A 19,971-nucleotide genomic window follows, 5' to 3' on the forward strand; every position below is an offset into this window, starting at 1 on the left:
TGATATGGAAGAAGGAATTTATTACAGGAGTTGGAACTTGCGCAATTGTGGGAAGACCTGGGAAGGTAAAAATCTGAAAAATGGAGGTGAAGGGACAGAGAAAAGTCACAAACAAGTGGCAACTTGCAGGGAGTGCTGGGAACTGGCACGTCCTGCTGTCGGAGTTTAGACCTTGAAGCCTATGGCAGGTTGCTGGCTCTTCATGTCTACTGCCTCTGTGAGCTCTCAGAAAAGTGTCTGGTGGAAGGTCTGGGGTCACTTTTGGCAGACAAGGCCACCATCAGGAAGGAGGGAAGAGCAAGGACAAACAGGAACCTGCTCACACCTCTGCAGCCATCTCTTATCACAAATAGGTGACAATAACCAGAACATAACAACAGCTGCTTCTCTTCTGCCTCCCAGAACTCACATGGCTTCCCTTTTGGCCAACTCCAATCTGGACTTCTATGGAAATGGAGAGTCCGAAAAACACAGATCCAAACACAACCAAATAGATAAAAGAACAATCTGGCACATTGGTTTTGTGACTTAATTACCAGACCTCCAATGGCTCACTGTGCAGGTAGAAGTCAATACTCCCCCTCAAACTCAACAAGTCCAAAATGAATGTGTCATTGTGTCCCAGGCTTCCATTAAACAACAACAATAAATAAATAAAGCAAAAATAACCTTTTATCCTTCAGCTTTATTAAGGTATACTTGACAAATTAAAAGTATACACATTTATGGTATACAACATGCTGTTTTGGTCTATGAATACAAGAAGAAATCTTTCTGAATATCACTCAGCTTCCACTACTTCCAGCGGTCTTGTATATCTATCCCTAAGTATCTATCCAAATTTCCTCCCTGCCCTCTATGCAATCTATCAAGCTTCCCCCATTGCTCCCCTACATTAAAGAAATCCCCCTCTCTCTTGCTACCATGCCTCCAATCCCACCCTGCTCCAAACCTTCCATTAAACCAGAGATATCTTTCTAAAATGTAAAATGCTAATTATTTTGCTTAAATCATTTTAGTGACTCCTTATCACTTAAAAATACACATCTTCTTTCTTGGTGTGTTATACAAGACTTTCATTATATTCTGACCCTCATCTACATTTTTAGCCTCCTCTCCTGCCCTAATCCCAAATACACTATGCCCCACTATTTTGAACTACTTGCAGTAGTAGCTCTATACCTTGAATATAGAATTATTTCAAGCCTGTGTGCCTCCATACCCCTGCAAATACAGTTGCCTGGCAAACTCCTGCTCATCCTATAACATGTGGCTCAAATGTGGCCTCCCTTGCAGTGTCATTTATGTCTCCTCATTTTCTCCAGAACCCCAAAGTTAGTCCATAACCAACAGTGAACAGCACTTGCCGCAGTGTACCGGACCTGCTAACTGACATGCGGATCTTCCGTGCTAGCCTGTGAGCTTCTCAGTGTTAAGGACCACATCTCATTCATCTTTGTAGCCCCAGACACTAACACTTCCCTGGCACGTGGTAGGGGCTCAATAAACATTTGGTTAAGAAATTAATTGATGAATTACAAGATCTGACATGTTTAAATATTAATATTTCATTCCATATTTATAGCTGCCTCCATACAAATTATGATTCCCATAAAATATAGGTTTACATTTACAAAAAATTGATTAATTTGGGGTGTAATCCAATGAACATAGATGGCCAAATATTGAAATTCAGTCTAAATCTTGAAATGGCCCTAAATCATATGACCTCATCGATCAGATTAATGAGATTATTTCTAAATCTCAATTTCACTGCTGCTGTTTAAACATACTTTTTTGACCTATCGTTGGAATACAGAACAACAAAGGAAACATCTGGTTGTTCTTAACTTTGGGGTGACAAACCCATTTGTTAACAGTAGCAATGGGAGACTGACAGTACTTGATAACAGCTCCAACATGGGGAGCTCAGCCCACAACAGATGGACCAGACACTTCAGGGAAAGCTTAAAAAAGATGTCTTTTCTAATTCAGGTTATACACTCCTTGAAAGTTCCTGCAACATAAGCATGAAAGTTTGCAGATGATTTTATCATATCTGACAGTCTTTTCTAGAGGGGAGTTTGCAACTGCCTCTCGGGGGTAGTTTGGTTGGATTTCGCTGGATTTTGTAAGGAAAGGCAGGAATGTTTATAATAGGCCAGTGAACTGGAAGTCCTAAGCAGTTTGCATCAATGCCAACTTTCTCAGCATGACCCTTGACTCGTCACAGTTTGTCTGTGTTCTTATTCTTTTTAATTCTTCATTGGCAAACCAAGGTTAATTCAGAGTTACTGCCATTGCTTCTATATATTTTGAATGCAGATTAACAGTAATTATGTTTATACTCTAAGGTTGTTAAACAAAAGGTCTAACTCTAGCCAATGCAAAAGTGTTGGAAAGCCTTTTCATATTACCATCTTCATTATGTTTCAAAATATGTTAGTCATTTATAATAGTTACTGTGATTCTAATCAAACCCTTCAAACATTCTATCATTTCTCTACGCTACTAAGACCTAGTCCCTCTTAAATTGTTAAATTTTGTAGCCATTTTTAAATTGCCTAATTTACTTTTGGACTCACCATATACACTATCCCTAAGTTGATTATTAAATCATTCATATTGGAATAGACAAAAGAATTTTATCATATTTGGACAAGGCAGTAGTTAATAAGAACCACACACTGAAATACTTTCTTTCTAGTATAATGTCCCCTTACATACAATACAATTAGTAAATTGTTTGATATATTAGCTCTAAATGGACTGGTTTCATAAAATTTTGGTTGATACTTAATATTTTTTAATTATTTTCATCAGACTTTGGAACTGTTTTTATAGCTGAAGAAACAGATCCACAGAGGTTAAGTGCCAAGATACTCATCAAGTTAGTGGTAAAACCTAGAATTGCACTAATTACACAAACTCACAGACTCATAGACACATTTTTTAAAGGCTATTCATAAGAGATGCTGATCAATGAAGAAAGCACATTTATTTTTGCTGGTGTATTATTTCCCAAGATAGGCCAATCCGTCTGTATTAGTGCCAAAGTTTAAATTAACCAATGGAATGGACAAGCTAATTGGGAAATAATGCTATAATATGCTGTATAAATGAAAATTTTCTTTCCCAAAATGCTTTTACCAATTTACTACAAGGTAAAAGAAAGAGAAAGAAAAGAAAAGAAAAAGAAATGAACATGTCTTGGGGGAAGGAGGTATTGATAGGAGAAAGAATTACAGATATAGTCTTCCAGAACTTTTTGCAAGTCTTGGCCTTAATTCCTCACCTTCTAAGAGGACAGAGACTATCCAAAAAGATCCTCTCTTAGGACTCCATACTCTCTGTCATCAGGTCCTTCCCTTTCTTTCCCATATTCCCTAGGTTCCCAAAGGAGAGCTCAGGGATTGTGAAAACAGAGACATTCAAAAAAGAACATTCTAGTTCCTTTTTACACCCTGAAGTCTTGGTCCTAGGCACCTACAGCCCACCTAGGCCACCCTGACTGCCAGGACCCTTGCTCTGACCTGCACAGTGTTCTACTGATGGACACCGTGGATGTGCCAGCACCTTTGTTCTGCACTGCAACATCAGTCCCCAAGGACCAGGCAAGCAGAGGAGTGGCCGTGCTTTAAGTGTGGCTGACTCTGTGGCCAGAGAAGAAAGGAAAATGATAGGAAGCCTTAAATTCTGCTGCTTCAAGATAAATGACTGCATCATTCACCACAGGACCAGAGAGAGTTCACAATAATTACAATGGGTAGTGCAGTTGTTCTGAAAAGAGACAGACTTAAGCCAGTTGTGTGACCTTGGATAAGTTACATGATCTCTTTTGAGCCTCATTTCCCTCAATGTAAACACAAGAGGATGATACCTAATCTGGAGTTTTGTTATGAGGACATAAGTGGAGCTCTAAACCATGATGGATACACGGTAGACACTTAATAAATGAGAGCTAAATACATTATACCTTTGCCTGATGTTAGGAGAGAGGTAATATGCTGAGTGTGAAAATGAATAAAGTCACTAACAAAATTGCAGCACTCTGTTGGAAATGGTCATTTATCTTTAATTTTTCTGTGTATATTTTGCTAGGTCTTCTGATTAGAACTGTGATACTTGTAGCTTGTAGCCTAGCAGTCTTGCACTTGTCCTCAATATTGAATACGCTCAGTTATATTTTTAGATAACTTAACATTGCATATTTATTTTTAGAGAACCCAGCCACAAAGAAATGACCAGTACAAATCAACATAAAAGCAGTTCATACTTAAAGTGCCCTGTTCTAATCCTCTATATCTGGCATTTTCATTCTTTAAGGTGAGGTTTCCCAGAGTGTGTTATCTATAAAACTAATTTTATAGGAAATTGATGCTGAATTTGTCACAAAGGAAAAAAGCATTCCATGGTCAATTAAGGTTGGAAGATGGTAGGGTAAGTGAAGAAGGGTTTTTTAAAAATTTCTGTTTTGTTTTTCCACATGAATTTTCAGAACTTTCAATATTCTAATGTGCATGATGTATCTCTAAAAAGGTAATAGGAATCCTACATTTCCAAGTTTCATTTGCCCGCAGAAATGATATGAGGTGCCATGACCTGAGTTGTTCTATTGTCATTTTGTGGAGACATTTAACATAGGCACAGTACTAGGGGTGACAGGGCAGGGGAAAAGGGAAAAGCAGAGAGAGAGAAGGAGCACAAGAATTAATACTCTAAGGCAGGGATCACAACTTCTAATACCCATAGAAGAAAGAAATGTCAAGATCAGAGGTGGACTGGACGCAATCCAAGAGATGGTAGGTCAATGGCAAACTGCAGACCATATGATCTGTCTACCTTGATTCAAGCTTGTAAAAACATTCCATGCACCTATTTATGTCTGTGGGCCCTATGCAGCACAGGTTGCTAGAATGACATCCCTATTCTAAAGAGATGGCTTTCATTTTTATTTCAAAAAACAGCACCAACATTAAAGGGCAGCTTCAAAGATCCAAATTTTAATGTGTTGAAGGGCAGGCAGAAAGGATGTGGCATATTTAGTGCAGGAGTTGGCTGTTTGTCTCTCTCTTGACCAGAGCAACCATTAGGCCCGTTTCAAGGTTGATAATGGGATTCTGTTAATAGTTTAGCATTAAGTGTGGTCCACAAGTGTGTGGATAACAACAGCTTACATCTCTGGACCACTTATTTTTAATCAAACACTGTTCCATGTGCTTTACCTGTAGCTTCTCATTTTATCCTCACAATAACCCTATTACGATCCCCATTTTACAGATGAGACAGAGAGTTGAATCCACTGGCCCACAGGTACATCACTAGCAAGAGGCAGAGCTGGGATGGAAATCCAGGTTGTCTGATTCTAAAACCTAGACTCTTAACTACGATGCTAAACTCAGTCTTGCACATGTCCTACTTTCTATTTCAGGGGTATATCAGTTTTGAATGCTTTTGACTACAGGTGACAGAAACCCCAGATAACAGTGTCTAGAACAAGTATTTTTTCCACAAATCAAGAACTCTGGAAGCAGGCATCTACTGGCTCAGCAGCATGAGCACCAACTTCTCCACTCCTGGTCACAGGATGGCTAGCTCACCACTGGGCATCATATACGAAATCAAGAAAGCAAGAAGGAGAAAGGTGTGGCTACCAGCTTCTTCGTTCTCTTTAATCAGGAAACTAAACTCTTTCCCACAGGCCTCATCAGACTTCAGCTTATATAGTATCTCATTGCCGAAATTATATCCCATGGCCACATCTGGCTGCAAAGAAGTCTGGGAAAGTGAGTATTTATTTCTCTTTTCCAGCCCCACGGCTGGAGGAGACAAGGAAGGGAAAATCTGGTTGGGAACAGGTGCTGGCTTAGCCAGCCAACAGTGTGGGCCACAAGAAGTTTGGTTTGGTTAGGAAAATACCAACAGAACTTCATCACACAGTGTGTCATCCACGTCATGGATCCACGGAAAGTTAAACAGCCACAACTGAAGTTTGTTGCAAAACCAAAATGGAATCATAGAAATCTTATTACCTTTTAAAAGTATCTGCTTTCATCTATTTCCAAAAACATGAAATTGCCTCTAACCCTTCCTTTACCTCTAACTTTTCTAGGTAGTGCACAGAAATTATTTGACTTTCACACACTCAGATACTTTTAGTTATGCTATTCTTAGTTATGTTATTTTTATAAAATGTTATCTCCTTATTTTTGGTTAATAAATCAAAATGACAATTTTCAATACAGTTTCAATATGGGATTGAAATTTGTCAGTAATTAGAAACCAGGAAGCTTCAGGGCTGAAAATATATAATAGGTTGTTTGAATTTATAATCTATTTTATTTCCCAGTTTTCATGGGCTTTTCTGGGTCTTTCTACAACTTTAATTGTAATTTTTTTTTCTTTTATATTTTTATCGCGGCACTCAAACTCAGAAAACCTGTTAAGGCAACTACATAATGTGATCTAAAAATCCAGTTAACATATTGCTATGGAAACCAGGAAATAGAAACAGCACTCTAATCATTCCCTTAGACAACCATAGCTAAGTGTGTGTGTGAGTGTGCGTGTGTGTGTAAAAATTATTTACCTTTTATTGAAAGCTGTTACTGAAACCAAAATCTATAATTGATCTGTCCATAAATAGGCCCAGTGCCTTACAACCAGTAAATTAGCATATTTAATAGGAACTATAGTTATGGTTAAATTATGCCACGCAGTTATTAGCAGAGCAGCTTTGTTTGTTTAACCTTGCCCTGCTGAGGCCTCTTGGCATGGTGTGCACTACACCTCACTGGGACTTGTGAGCTGGGTTCTAACCTTGCCTCTTTTACTAACCAGCTGTATGACTCTCCTAGGAACTATTAGGGACTCAGTTTCTTCATTTGCAAAATGGTTCAGTGCAAGACTGTAAAACATGTAATGGGAAATTTCCTTTTCCACAACATTGAGGAATCCCTTTTGAGGGTTGAAATGGTTCTATATAGTTTCTGGTAAACTACCTGGCACATAGTAAGCTCTTGGAAAATGGTAACTAGTCTTACTGTATTTTTTATTTTTTATTCTGCAGTAAATAAGACCTGAACCTGCACAGTAACTGTTATTTTGTCCCACAACTTTAAATAACCAACATATCCATGTCTCATTATATATTGCCATTATTGAACAAGCCCTTGTAAGAGTTGGAGGGAACTCAAATTCTACCAGGCAATGCTGTTCCTTTGGTCCTATTACGTTTGAGTGTTTATTTACTCTTGTCAGTGTCAATTTTTACTCGTGAAATATAAAAAGTTATCTTAACACAATCCTAATACAATTCACTAAGGCCCCAAAATCTTTTTTTAAAAAACTAACATCATATGGTTTCAGCATTCAAGAATTAAACTTTTGTTCTGTTTTGCTTGTTCATTGCTATTTTCCTAGTCATTTAATCAGCCTGTTTCCGGCTACGAAAACAACGTTAAAGAAATTGAAGTCTCCTCGGGGTTAAACTCCTCTGTTGTTCTTCCTTATAGAAATCTGAGTTATCATAATAGGGGATAATCGTTGCATAATGAAATCATTGGGACAATTCTTCCATCCACTCACTCCTACCTCCGTCTCTGACAATCAACTCCTTGTTTCTGCAGCGCCCAAATCTCTCCCTACCCGGGTGAGCCGCGGGCGGCTAACTGCGACGTGGGAGAGACAGGGCAGAGGCTCGCGCTCTTCCCGCGGCCAGGGCGCAGGGGTGCGGGGAGGGTGCGCGCCATGCGCTCTGAGCGCTGGGTGACACTCATCGCCCAAGCACCAGGAGGGGGAGACTCGGTCCCGCTTATCTCCCGCCGTGCTAACTTCAGACTGCCTGAGCTGGGGTAGGAGAGAGCGCGCGGCCAGGGCGAGAAAACTTCTCCACCTAGAAAGTTTCACCTTGTCGTGGGCGGGGCAGGGGCGGGAGGAAACGCGACCCCCGCGGGGCCGGGCGCGGCTCGCTGGCGGCAGGAAGGGCGGGGGTCGATTTCCCCCTCTGGGTGGTGCCAGTCCGCACCTCAGCTGTCCCCGGACCGGCGGACGAGACAGACAGACAGCGCGCGAGAGCGACAGACACGTGCTGGGGCGGGCGGGCGAGCGCCTCGGTGGGGTCGCCTGGCGGTGCCTCCAGCCTGGACGCGCCCGGGCCGCCGCGGGCCGTGCGCACCGATGCCCGGCTGAGTCACTGGCCGGGCAGCGCGCGGGTGGGAAGGGGCGGAGGGAGCGCGGCGGGCGGGCGGGGCGCTCGGCTCGTCCTGGCCGCAGGTGACCTGGAGGCCCTCGCCGCCCGCAGCGCCCCGAGCGCTTTGTGAGCAGATGCGGAGCCGGGCGGAGGGCGCGAGCCAGATGCGGGGCGACAGCTGACTTGCTGCGAGGAGTCGGGGAGGCGCGGAGCGCGCGGGTGGTCCCTGCGCCGCTGACTTCTCCACGGGTTCCTGGGCACCGCAAGGTAAAACAACAGCCCCCACTTCAGATCCCGCACCCCACCCCTCGCCCCGGCGCTTTTCCTTTCTTTGTTCCCCTAAGAGATCTGACTGCTGTTCCAGAGGGCAAGATCACAGAGGAGGACGAGAGTTTAGGGGCTTCACAAACTGAAGGGATGTCGCGAGGGGGAGGGCGAAACTCGAATGGGGCTTGTCGTTTTGGGGGGTTGCTTCTGATGGCCACCTGTGTGACTCAGGAGGGAGAGGGGCGCTGGGGCCGTGGGTAATGTATGACTGTTGTGGCACAGCAAGTTTCAGAGCTGTGATCTGACTCAGCCCTTACAAAAGGGATCCAGTCACCCTGTCCCGGGTGATGCAGCCGGCAAGGTTTGAGCCAAGCGGCTTCCTTGTTCCCAACCCTGTTTTATCTGTATTGTGTGGGGGTCCTTCCAAGAGGCAGGTGTCTCTGTGACGGTCTGAATTCTTCGTTTCTGGCAAACACACAGGGTTTGTGATCCATCATTTTCGATCGTACCTTATCTCTGTGCTGGGGTTTTGGAGGACATCTATCTTACTAGGTGAAATAGATTATAAGCAGAGGCCGCCAGTCTGGCCAGTACTAGCGCTGACCCAGTAATTAAAGCACCGACGAAAGTACTTTCGCTGACTATCGCCAATGCAGAATTTACTCCTAAGTACGATTTCCCATTCATACCTTTTTGTTTTAAAAGAGCCATTTGTTAATTTGGCAGTTGGAGAGGGTTCCAGTGGCTCACGCATGAATAGTTGCCCAGCGTATTTTTCCTTATCACAGTTTTATGTTCAAAGGAGTCCTTGGCCAGAATGAAATATTGTCAACTCTCTTAGGCAAAATAATCAAGATACCTTAATTGCCAACTTAAGATGGTCGGTGACTATGAGAGGATTGTAAAAACTGACATTGGAGAGAATATGGACTACCTGGACCTTCTCCTGAATTTTAAGAAGATTGTTCACATTCTGTAGCGTTGGGAGAGGAGGTTTATTCTGTCGCTCTCATCAGCCAGACACATGCACATTGCCATGCAAATGGATTCAGAAAAACATTATATTCCTGTACAGCTAAACTATTATAGCTGACTAATGAATTTTTTCTGCATGAAGATGATCTCAAAATGATGTACATCATGTTTCTCTGTGCTACTGGGACATATATTGTGCTTTTATGTAAACAGGGTAAATGGTGCTTGGGCTATTTACAGGTATATATAGAGCTTTCCTTTCTAGCTCTAAGCTTATTGGGCTTTGTTTTGAACATGTAAACTTCCATAATGGAACAGAGCGAGGTACTTTGGTTCCAATCATTGCAAAGCTGTAGTGTATTCAATGTTTATTCTTTTTGAACTGCTGAATAACAGGGAAAATTTACATCACTTATAAGAAATTTTTGTAGTACCAAAAATATGTCTGATTGCCTATAAAATATACTGGTGTTGTAAAAATTCTGTTCAGTTTTCAAACTTAACAGTGCATAAGCCTATAGTTATTAACTTAAATATAATTTGCTTTTAACATGATGGAATTTATGGCATATAGAGGATGATCTGCCGACTACTGCTTTTTCAAAGATTGCTTTGTTCTCGATGCATCGTAATAGTGGTTTACATTAGATGTATACTACATGCTTCCAGAATTAGCGGATACGGTTTATCTGAATGATAAAAATGTACCATGGCCAGTCAATATGAAAACTCATAGCTAATGTTTTTACTACTTTTAAACCTACAATAAAAGAAAAATGACACTAGGAGAAATACCCATATTTTACAAATTCCTTTACAGACTGTATAAGCATAAGCATATGTTCCACATTCGACTTTAAAAAAATTTTAAATTTATTTCAATGAAGGCAAGACTAGGAAACGCATTTTAAAAATCAATTTCCTTAGCTGTTGGTTAAAAAAAATAGTTCAGAAAGCGTTAGTCTAATTTTCCTTTTGCAAATCTATGTAATTGCCTCAAATAAATGTTTTCTCAAATGTGGTCATCTCAAAACAAAGTGAATAACTCAAAAAAGCTAACATCCCCTCAGGACACACACTTTCACTAAGCGTCTGCATCCTAGATATGGTGACACATCCACGGTGAGCACAGCCCTTTATGCATTCAGATCCCCTCCCGTCTCTCTGGCCCTGGCCTCCCCGTTCCTTTCCCTTGGCTTGGTCAGGGCTTCCAAGCCCTTCTGTGCCCCTATTTCTCCAGTCCAGTTTCCTGGTTTCTTTTTCTCTGTCATTCTCACCACAGCCATCTATGCTTTCTTTCCCCTATCCCTAAGATTTTCCTTGGTCCACTAGGTTTGTCCAGGGGATACCCAATTTCCTAATTGTGCCCTCTTAAGGAGAGAAAATGTGTTCAGAAACTCAAATGCCAGGGAGTTAGCCTGCTTTTCCTGGCTGGTGTGTAGGTTGAAACTACTGTTTTGAACACCAAGCCCTCAGGGCAGAGTTTCTTCATAGGCTTTGCTCAGTGTAAAATAGTCACCTCTCAGTAATAAATGATACATACATTGACAAATGTCATTTCAGGATCACTTAGATTCTGTGTTCTTAACAGATATCAAATTGCTACCAGGCCCACATTTGCCTCACCCCAAATAGCTAAGAACTGTACATTAAGCCTCAGATGTGGTGGGTACGAAGAGAACATTAAAAAGGAAAAATGAAGAAATGGAATCTGCTCTTGAAGAGTTTACAATCTAGATATGCAGACAAATGTCACATAGAATATGAACCCAAATCCATAATTATTAAGGGGACATCACATAAGAAAAACATTAGAAATCATCCCATTTGCTGTTAAATAATGGAATTTTTTTAAAAAAAATCAAAAGATTGGGACTTAAAGACCTTAAAATTTTCAAAATGCTTCTGTGTATATCATCTTTCTGATACTAAAACACCCTCACAAGATCAGCAAGGCTGATATTAACATCTTAACATTCCTGTGTTGGAGGCAAGGTAACTGAATTTGAAACCAGCCCCATGCTGTCGCGGCAGCACCTCACTGCCTCTCCCCAGTCATCGATGAAGCTTAACTATTGGAAGCATTTTCCGCCGAGGCATGGGTTGGGATCCATAAGTTAGGGATAGATGATGAATATAACATTTCTAGTCCCTGGAGTTTTTCTCATCGTCTCTTTCTCTAGTTATTTTTTTTTTTCTTTCTCTTTTTGTAGGAAGATGTACCAAGAAAAAGATTTATTCATATGTGTGGGGTATTCTGGCTTCTGTTATCAGATTAAGAGCTGTGAGTAATTTTGTAATCTATCCTTTTATCAGAAAGCCCATTCTCAGATATCTCTTCAGCTGTGTTAAACGGTTTAGTATATTCCCCTTGGGATTTGTTTCAATAAAAACATCCAGTAAAATCTGACTACTTTGCTTTTCATGGGACAAAATGAAGAAAGTGTTTTTATAAGCTGTAAAACTTAATTGAGAGAAAAATCACACGTGTGGCATTTGTGGCAGGAGGTGTGAGCACAGTGAAATAAAAAAACAGTTAACTTTGCAACCACATACCCAGGTATACATATTTCTTTCTGTGCTCGTGTAAATTTGTGCAAGTTTGTTTATGCAGCTTACTCCTGCTGAGTTTAATTTTGGTAATAAATTATGTAACCATGGGGCCCATAGAAATTATGGAAGGATCTAAGGGCTGTATAAATTATATAATGGGCAATAGAATTTGAAAATGTATTTTTCCCATTATAGTACAGGATAGCAATTATGAAATGTAGTTAGAGAATCACTGATTCTGGTGAAAGCCAGGTTCCCATATTCTAAGAATGTGATTGAGGATTTAGTCGTTCATGCAGTATAATTTCTTGGGCACCTACCAAGCATAGTTCTAGACTCTGGCATTTCGGTAGAGATAAAACAGACAAAAATCTCCGACCAACAATGCTCTGTTCTGTTGAGGTAGGCAAACAATAAAGAAATATGTAACTAAAATGTGTTTATGTCGGGTGGTGATAATAGCTGCATGGAAGGATAAAGTGGTGAAGGGGAATAGGGACTGTCAAGGATAAGAGGGAATGGGGTGGTGATTAAAAAATTCAGTAGTGAGATCTGGGAAGGCTCAATTCAAAGGTGGCCTTTGAGAGAGAACCTGAAGGAGACGTGGAAGTGAGCCATGTGGATATCAGGAGCACTCCTCAGGGGTGCCATCTCATCTTGTTTTTTCTGAAATTATGCAGTGCACAACTTGCACAGCAGTCCATGGAGTTCCTGGGCTTTTAGGGAGATGCCCGGACAGTGCCTGCCATAGTTATCTACAGTCTCAAAGATGAAGGTACAGGAGTGGCCCGGAGCCCTTGGTTTATGGGATATGGAAGAAGACGATCCATAGCATCTTCCTGCATTTGCCCGGCCCCATCCCCATACCCCATCCTCGATAAGAGATGTTGCTCCATTCAGAAAACTTTCCTTCTTATTTTCTCAACTGTGAGCCTGGCCCAGTGGTATTTGTTGAGAGTAATACTCATGGCTTTTGTCGGTGATCCCTTCTACCACGTAAATCTAGAGACAGCAGAGAAGATCATTGATGGTGTGCTGCCTCTGTCTGCTGTGCACTTCGCTCTTTCCTTCTCATTCTCCTTCCCTTTCCCTTGCCAGTGTTAAACCACTGTGTTGGATTTTCTTCCTCTTTTCTTCCTCCCCGCTTATGCCCTATCTATATCATATATCAGGATTTGCAGATAGGTAACTTAAATGAATAAAACTAACCATTTCACGAGGGACTGACAAACTGCGTAGGAAAAGCCCTGCCTAAGAGGGGCAGTCACCGCCTGGCATCATCAGAGTTGCTGAGAGGCCCAGTGCGGGGCGTGGGCCCATGCGGTAGTATCTTTCAGATTTTCCAGAGGAGCTAGAAATCTCTTGATTGTAAAATGTTGACTCAATAGCTTTAAAACATTGCGCAGCCTAGAGCAACAAGAAGTCTGCAGCCCAGATTGGGTTCTTCATGGTCCCAGCTGCAACAGTGTGCATGGCCAAAGAGCCCCTGGGCTGCTTCTGCAAAAGATTTTATTTTTCTAGGATTCTCAGAAAATTCACTGAAATTCTCTGGGAACCTAAGCAATTTAAAAAAGAAGGAGATATTTTATAATTCATTGCTTATTGGGACATACTTATTTTTCTAAATCCATCAGCCCACATGCTTTGCATCAAGCTATGTATATTTCTAAACTAAAGGATAATCTAGTTATTTCATTCTTAAACTGAAGTAGTCATTTTCTGAAACCTGAATCTATCATAGCTTTATGCATAACTTTCATTTCCAAGTTCTCTGATTCACAATAAACTCTCCCTTTGGAATATTGGCTCTTTTTTTTTTTTTTTTTTTATGCCTGAGCGTCACACATTGTTATTGCCCTGCCATTGAAATTCAAAACGTTCACTGCCTTGCTGGTTTCCAGGTCCCTTTAAAAGCAATCAGATCAGTGTTGCAATCTATTTTTCCAAAGAAATAAAAGCTCACAGGTTGTGCGCTAACTTGTTTTCTTTAATCCTAAAATCTCAGCGAAATGCCCAGGCTAGCAGCCTTCCGGAAGGCCATTGTGTTAGAAAGGAAGATTATGTACTGTATTTCTTCCTACTATTTTAAATGCAAATATAATAATATATCATGAAACAGTTCACATATTAAGATCAGTGGCCTTTTCCTGTTTTGAAATGATCTCGTGTTCCCTGATAGTTGGAAATCTGAGGCAGTACCTAGAATCTCAGGTCCAATTTGAAATTGTATGTAAACAAAAAAAAAAAAAGAAAAGAATGACTTCGGAATTGAAAAATACTCCAACTATTTGATAAGACCATGGCAGATTTCTAATTTTTAATGTTTTACTAAAAACATCAAGAAGAGCATTCAGAACTGGAGGCCTTTAAAATAATACAGTCTTTGCAAGCCAGAGCATGGGGGAGGTTGAGCAAATTTGTTTATAGAGGTAGGTTGCCTCCTTTAGGACCTAATCATGTGGGAAAGGGAAACCAGCCAAGCTCTGGGTCCATAAGACAACTCAAAGGAGCTTAAAAATAAGTTTTGGCTTTGCTTAGGACCAGAGTGTGTTTAGACCAGCATTTTAGCTCTTAAATTTTAAGCCTAGGGGTCTTTTAAGAGAAATTTAATCCATGTGTTTTTGATTCATTAAATCTTAAATCATTACCCATAAACTGTATGTCCCTCTAAGCTCTTTGATGTCTAAGAAATCTTTGAAATTATGTAAGGCCCTTTTGTTCCAGAAAAATAGGAAGTTAGTTTTTGCTCACGGTCAGTAAACAGCATCTTCAAAAATCTGAGTTAGGTCCGAAATCCCACACCCATGACAGAATGGATGTTTGAATGAGTATTGATGCATTTTCTATTGCAATGTGAAAAACAGAAGTATTTTTAAAGACCTTGTTTACCAGTAGTATTCAGTTGTAATCTTTACTAACCCCAACAAAAAGATTTGACATAACCACTTTTTGTTGCGTTGTAATGTAAATATAAAGTCTAAATATTTATCATTTTATCCTGGCACATAGTAGGTACTCAGTAAATATTTTGTTGAGTGTTAATTGAATGACTTTTTCTTCTGCCCAGAATCTTCCAGCTAATGTCAATCTTTCTAGTCAATGTCAATATCCATCTGTTGTGTCTTGGAATGAGATCTATTCTGAGTCAGTGACCTGGTTTGACAAATTTTAAAAATAAGCCGTCTAACTAAATATATGACATTTATTGAAATTCATTTGGTAGCGTGAAGCAACTGCCTTGCAAAGAGTGCTGAAAATAGGAAGGAATTTCTAGGCTAATTTGATTAAATATTCAGTTGTTACCATATGCTTTCTGAAAATTGATTTTCCCCCCATTTACTATTCCTGTCATCCTTCCTCCCACCTTGACATGCTTACTGATTGAAAGCTATGCACAGAAAAGGGCAGGTCGCTTGTATCTATAAGCAAGAGCAGCAAGTTCAAACAGGCTTGGAAAATGTAATGCTGTGATCATAAGTTGCTATGATATAGTGGGGGAAAGAGGAGGACTCAACAATAATAATGGTGTTGGGTTTTGCTCCAAATTTAATGGATGACACATCTCTGAACTCTATTGTGTGGGCAAAAACACCTTCTTACTGTAGTTAGATTTCCTGTTTGTGAGTGTGTATTTTCTGGTAACTAGACTTCCCCTATGGACTCGGCACAAATATGTAGCTTTAAGTGCAGTTCAAATGCACATAATTAGAGTACTGGCTACTTTGGAGACAGCAACTCCTCTCTAAAAGAAAGTATAGCACTGAAACGTAGGCCTTGAGATCTTTCTTAACACCATGTTGTGGATTTCTAAATGTTCATCACATTTTATCTCCAGAAAACCTTCCCAGATCAAAAGTGTTCTGTTTAGTGTGACATTTGGGGTGACTGAATTTGGAAATTTCTTATATTTTGTGGGGGCAGGGGGAGAAAAAGGAAAATTGCATTATTACGGGCTTGAAATAAAGATTCTCTTAGGTGAAACTGAAGGTTTACTGACTACATGCATCATCGTTAAAGCTTGTTTTGACAGTTAATTGTAGATAGCACTGTATCATCAGTGACTTGTTTATATGGTTTAGACATGCCTGTTTTTTATTTCAATGCTGGACCAAACCATCAGTAATAATCCTATATCAATGTGTTTGTACACATTCATGTTTAGATGAGTTTTAAATTCCAATTAAACGGCTTCACGACTTGATAAATGAACGAATGCCTTGAATAAATGTAGTTGAATTTAAAAAAAAAAAATTTTTGTAACAACTCTCATGCCACAGATAAAGAAAATACATAATAAAGGAGAAGACCCAGAGGTTTTGATGGGGTATTGGATCAATGAGATAAGGGGAGGGGAAAGGTGTGTGGATGCCTCAAAGGGTCAGGGGCTTGGGTGCATTCTAAGTCATAGAGTGTCCCCTTAGGAGCCAGGCTGCATGGCCTCTAAATAGGAAAGGGGCAGGTCAAATTGGGGAATAAATGGAAACTCACGGGAAAATGGTGGAGTATGAAAAAGGAAAGCAAAGTCTAAACTTCTGCCAACTTCTGTCACGTGTGGTTTTGATTCTGGGAGAAGACGTAATCTCATCTATCCAGTCTTAATTGGGCTTCTTAGTCTATCCTCCCCACAGCTACCAGTAAGAGTCGCAGGAATATGTAGCAGAAACAGAAAAAGCTTTTATTCTGAGTGTCAGTGGCATGTCCTAAGTTCTCTCAAACACTCAATGAAATTCCATCTTCTCAGAGGAAATCATAATGTTAAAAGAAAAACCAGACAAATTTATAAAGATTTTACACCATTTTCATGACTAAAATTTTCTAGACTATCAGCTCATTATGATCTATAAATTACTGTTGGGACCAAAAGTTATGACCCTAAAAACGATATTCATCGTCATCTTCCGTTGAGATATCTTCTGCCCTGGATGTATATTATTAATAGTTTTCCTGGAGGTATTATCTTGAGACCATTTCTTTGGGCCTTGACTATACAAAATTCATGGTAGAATATGCGTAGGAATTACATTTTTATATTCTAAACGTGAACTCAGACAGTGATCTAAAGAGTTGAAGAAAGTTCATATCAGGCCCTGCCTTCACTCGGTGTCTTTTGCTCCTCTGAGAGTCTTAGGTGAGCCCCTGTTCCTCCGACACCCGCTGATGGCTGCACTGTCCAGAGTGAGCCTGTAGTCTCACCACTATCTGGTTAAGACAAAGACAGCAAACAAATAGAATCATTTAGGATATAGGTGAACCTTTGAACTTAAAATATTACCTTAGCTATTATTTTTAATGAGTATCGAATAGTACAGTATTTTAAGTTCTATTGAATTGTGTAAAGAAGCAGCCAAAGCAGAGACCGTTGATAGAAAAAAAGCTTCGTTCTAACAGAAATGAATATGCAATTTGAACTTTTCAAAAATTCCCTTTCTGTCCTGTCAAAATTAAGATATTTCTAAATTTTATTTCAGTCTCGCTAGCGCATACTTAGATTGTTTATTGAAATCTGTCAGGGCCCAGTGATTTTAAACATTCTTATGGTCTTCAAAGAGCTTACCAAAAAAATTGTTCTTTAAATCACCAGAAAAGTGCAGATAAAACCCCCGACAGTTTCATTAACGACAATGAAAGGTGACAGGCCTTGAATCTATGTCATAAGTTGATTAATTACTTTCCAAATGTTATTGAAGATTCTAAACGAATAACTAGCCTGGTTTTCAGGATGAAGGTTCCCTCACAATTCCTAAATGGGTTTTAATTTTCAGAGTTAGATGATCATTATATCTGATTCATTTGTTTTACATCTTTAGACTCTTGGTTTTATTGAAAAGAGAGCAGAGTATCTGTTTCAACGTGTTTTTCTTTTCCCTGAAGTTATTCCTTGCAGAATTCAATAAAACTGCTTTCGAAATAACAATAATCAAATGCTGGCATTTCTTCGTAATAAAGGCCCATAGATGTGATGAATTATATAAACATTATAAGGAATTTACGGCAGAGGTCATAATTATGTAACCATTTAATTCCTAAGTCTTCCTGCTGACAGTGTAGACACTCAATGAGAATGGGCATTTTGCATCAGGATTAATATTACCTAGAGTGAATTTTTATTCTTTTTTTGGTTCCTTCCTATTTTGACCAATGCTTCTTTTGCCAGAAAATCTGTTTGGTTGTCTCCAGCCCCATTTTTCCCCACACTCTCTGCAATGATTTAAAACTTTCACTATTTTCTCGTTTTTTCATTTCTTTGGCTTCCCTTATTCTCAGTGTAAGATCATCCCTTGTATTTTAGAGAGTAAATAGAAGCCCAAATGGTTTCCATGTCACCCATTAATATCTTCTTCTGTCTCAGAGGATGAAACAGTCTTTCCAACCTACGATCTTGATCCCATTCCTCCCCACACTTTCGAGGACCGTCCTCCATCTATGCTGCCCTCCTATCTTTAAAATCTCCCTCACCATTTTTCATTCAGCCTTTGCTCAACTTGCTGCTTCTTCTAGAAAGAAGGAAAACACATATGTCAGGCATCCCAATAGGATCTTGAATATACAATTTCCTTAAGTAGTCACTCCTATTTCTATCTTATCCTTTAAATAAAGAATTCTTGAAAACAAATTTCTAACTCATTTTTTCAACTTACTTCATTCCCATTCATTCCTTAACTCATTCAACTCAAGCAGTCTGTTCCACACTCCCAAGAAAGGGGCCTCATTCTAATCCCCAGTGACCTCCTATTTGGCAAATCTGGTAGATACCTGTTTTTATCCCATTTGACCCTCAATACATCTTACTCCTCTCTTCTTGAAAGTTCTCCTTTAGCTCCTGAAACACCACTCAAACTTCATCTCTTACCTCTCCATCTTTGCTTATAATTTTTTTCTTTTTACCCTTTAGAATATAAAATTTAGATTCTGATCTTCTTTAGGGTTCCATCTGAATCCCCCCTTTTTACTTACTGAAGACATCCATGGGTGATCTCGCTCATCTCAATGATTGCAAATACCCTGATGGACCAGTGGTTCACAAATTGCCATCTCTGACCTCCTCTGTGTTCTAGCCCACCATCCCCATGTTGTTGGCTACCTTACAGTCTCCTTCACTGCAGTGACCAGCAGCAACCTCAGAGTTATTAGCTGAACTAATTATTTTTGCCCTGAAAGTTTCCTCTGCCTGTTTTCCCTGCCTTCATTTATGACCCCCAAAATAGACACTTTTTAGCCATCCTTGACTTCTCAGTCTCCCCTATGATTGAAATCCATATTGAATCATTACCACATGAATTTTCTCTCTTTAACATCTTTCTAATCTAGTTTTTCCTTTCTATCTATACTGCTAGAATCGTTGTTCAGGTTCATTCTTTCATGTGTTATTAATTGGTTCTGTTGTCCATTCATTCAACAAATGCTTACCAAGTGCCATGTAACAATGGCACTATGCTAGGGGCTAAAAGTGGAGCTTACAGTCTCGTGAGAGGCACAGATAAGTAAATTACAACGCAGTGTAGCGAAGGCTGTTATACCAAGGGGAAGGCAGGTTTGATGTATAAGCACATGGGAGCGTTCCTAATCCCTTACTAGAGGGTAAGAGAGGTGTCAGAGAAGGCTTCCCAGAAAAACCGTTACCCATGATGAGGCTTGAAGAGAGACTGTGAGTTATCCAGGTAAAAGTGAGGGCAAGAGTATCCCATAAAGAGTGATCTATGTGTGCCGAAACTCAGAGTAGGAGAGCACATGGCTTGCTTTAAGAGTAGGATGAGGGCAGCGTGGCTAGAACCTGGACTTCTAGTGGAGTGATGGCAAAAAACAAGGCTGGAGAGAGAGACAGAAACCAAATTATGCTTGGCTTCTAAGCTCTGCTGTGGTTCTTTTCAGCACAGACGTGACATAATCAGATTGTCAGTTTAGAAAGTTATCTCTCCTTTGTTGGGGAGCAGATTATCAGGGTGAGAATGGAGACAGAAGACCAGCAAGGAAGCTGCTGTATTAAA

General features: G+C 40.1%; 1 protein-coding gene across 1 annotated transcript in view; it reads left to right on the top strand.

The window, feature by feature from the left end:
- The first annotated feature begins 8,275 nt into the window (after positions 1 to 8,275).
- Positions 8,276 to 19,971, top strand: part of MET (MET proto-oncogene, receptor tyrosine kinase) — a 104,074-nt gene continuing 92,378 nt past the window's right edge. The window contains exon 1 of the mRNA XM_069462669.1: positions 8,276 to 8,458. The gene's annotated coding sequence lies outside the window, so the exon portion shown is untranslated. The remainder of the gene's footprint in view (positions 8,459 to 19,971) is intronic.

This window comes from Eulemur rufifrons, chromosome 29 (assembly GCF_041146395.1).
Source record: "Eulemur rufifrons isolate Redbay chromosome 29, OSU_ERuf_1, whole genome shotgun sequence".
In the NCBI taxonomy this organism is placed as follows: Eukaryota; Metazoa; Chordata; class Mammalia; order Primates; family Lemuridae; genus Eulemur; species Eulemur rufifrons.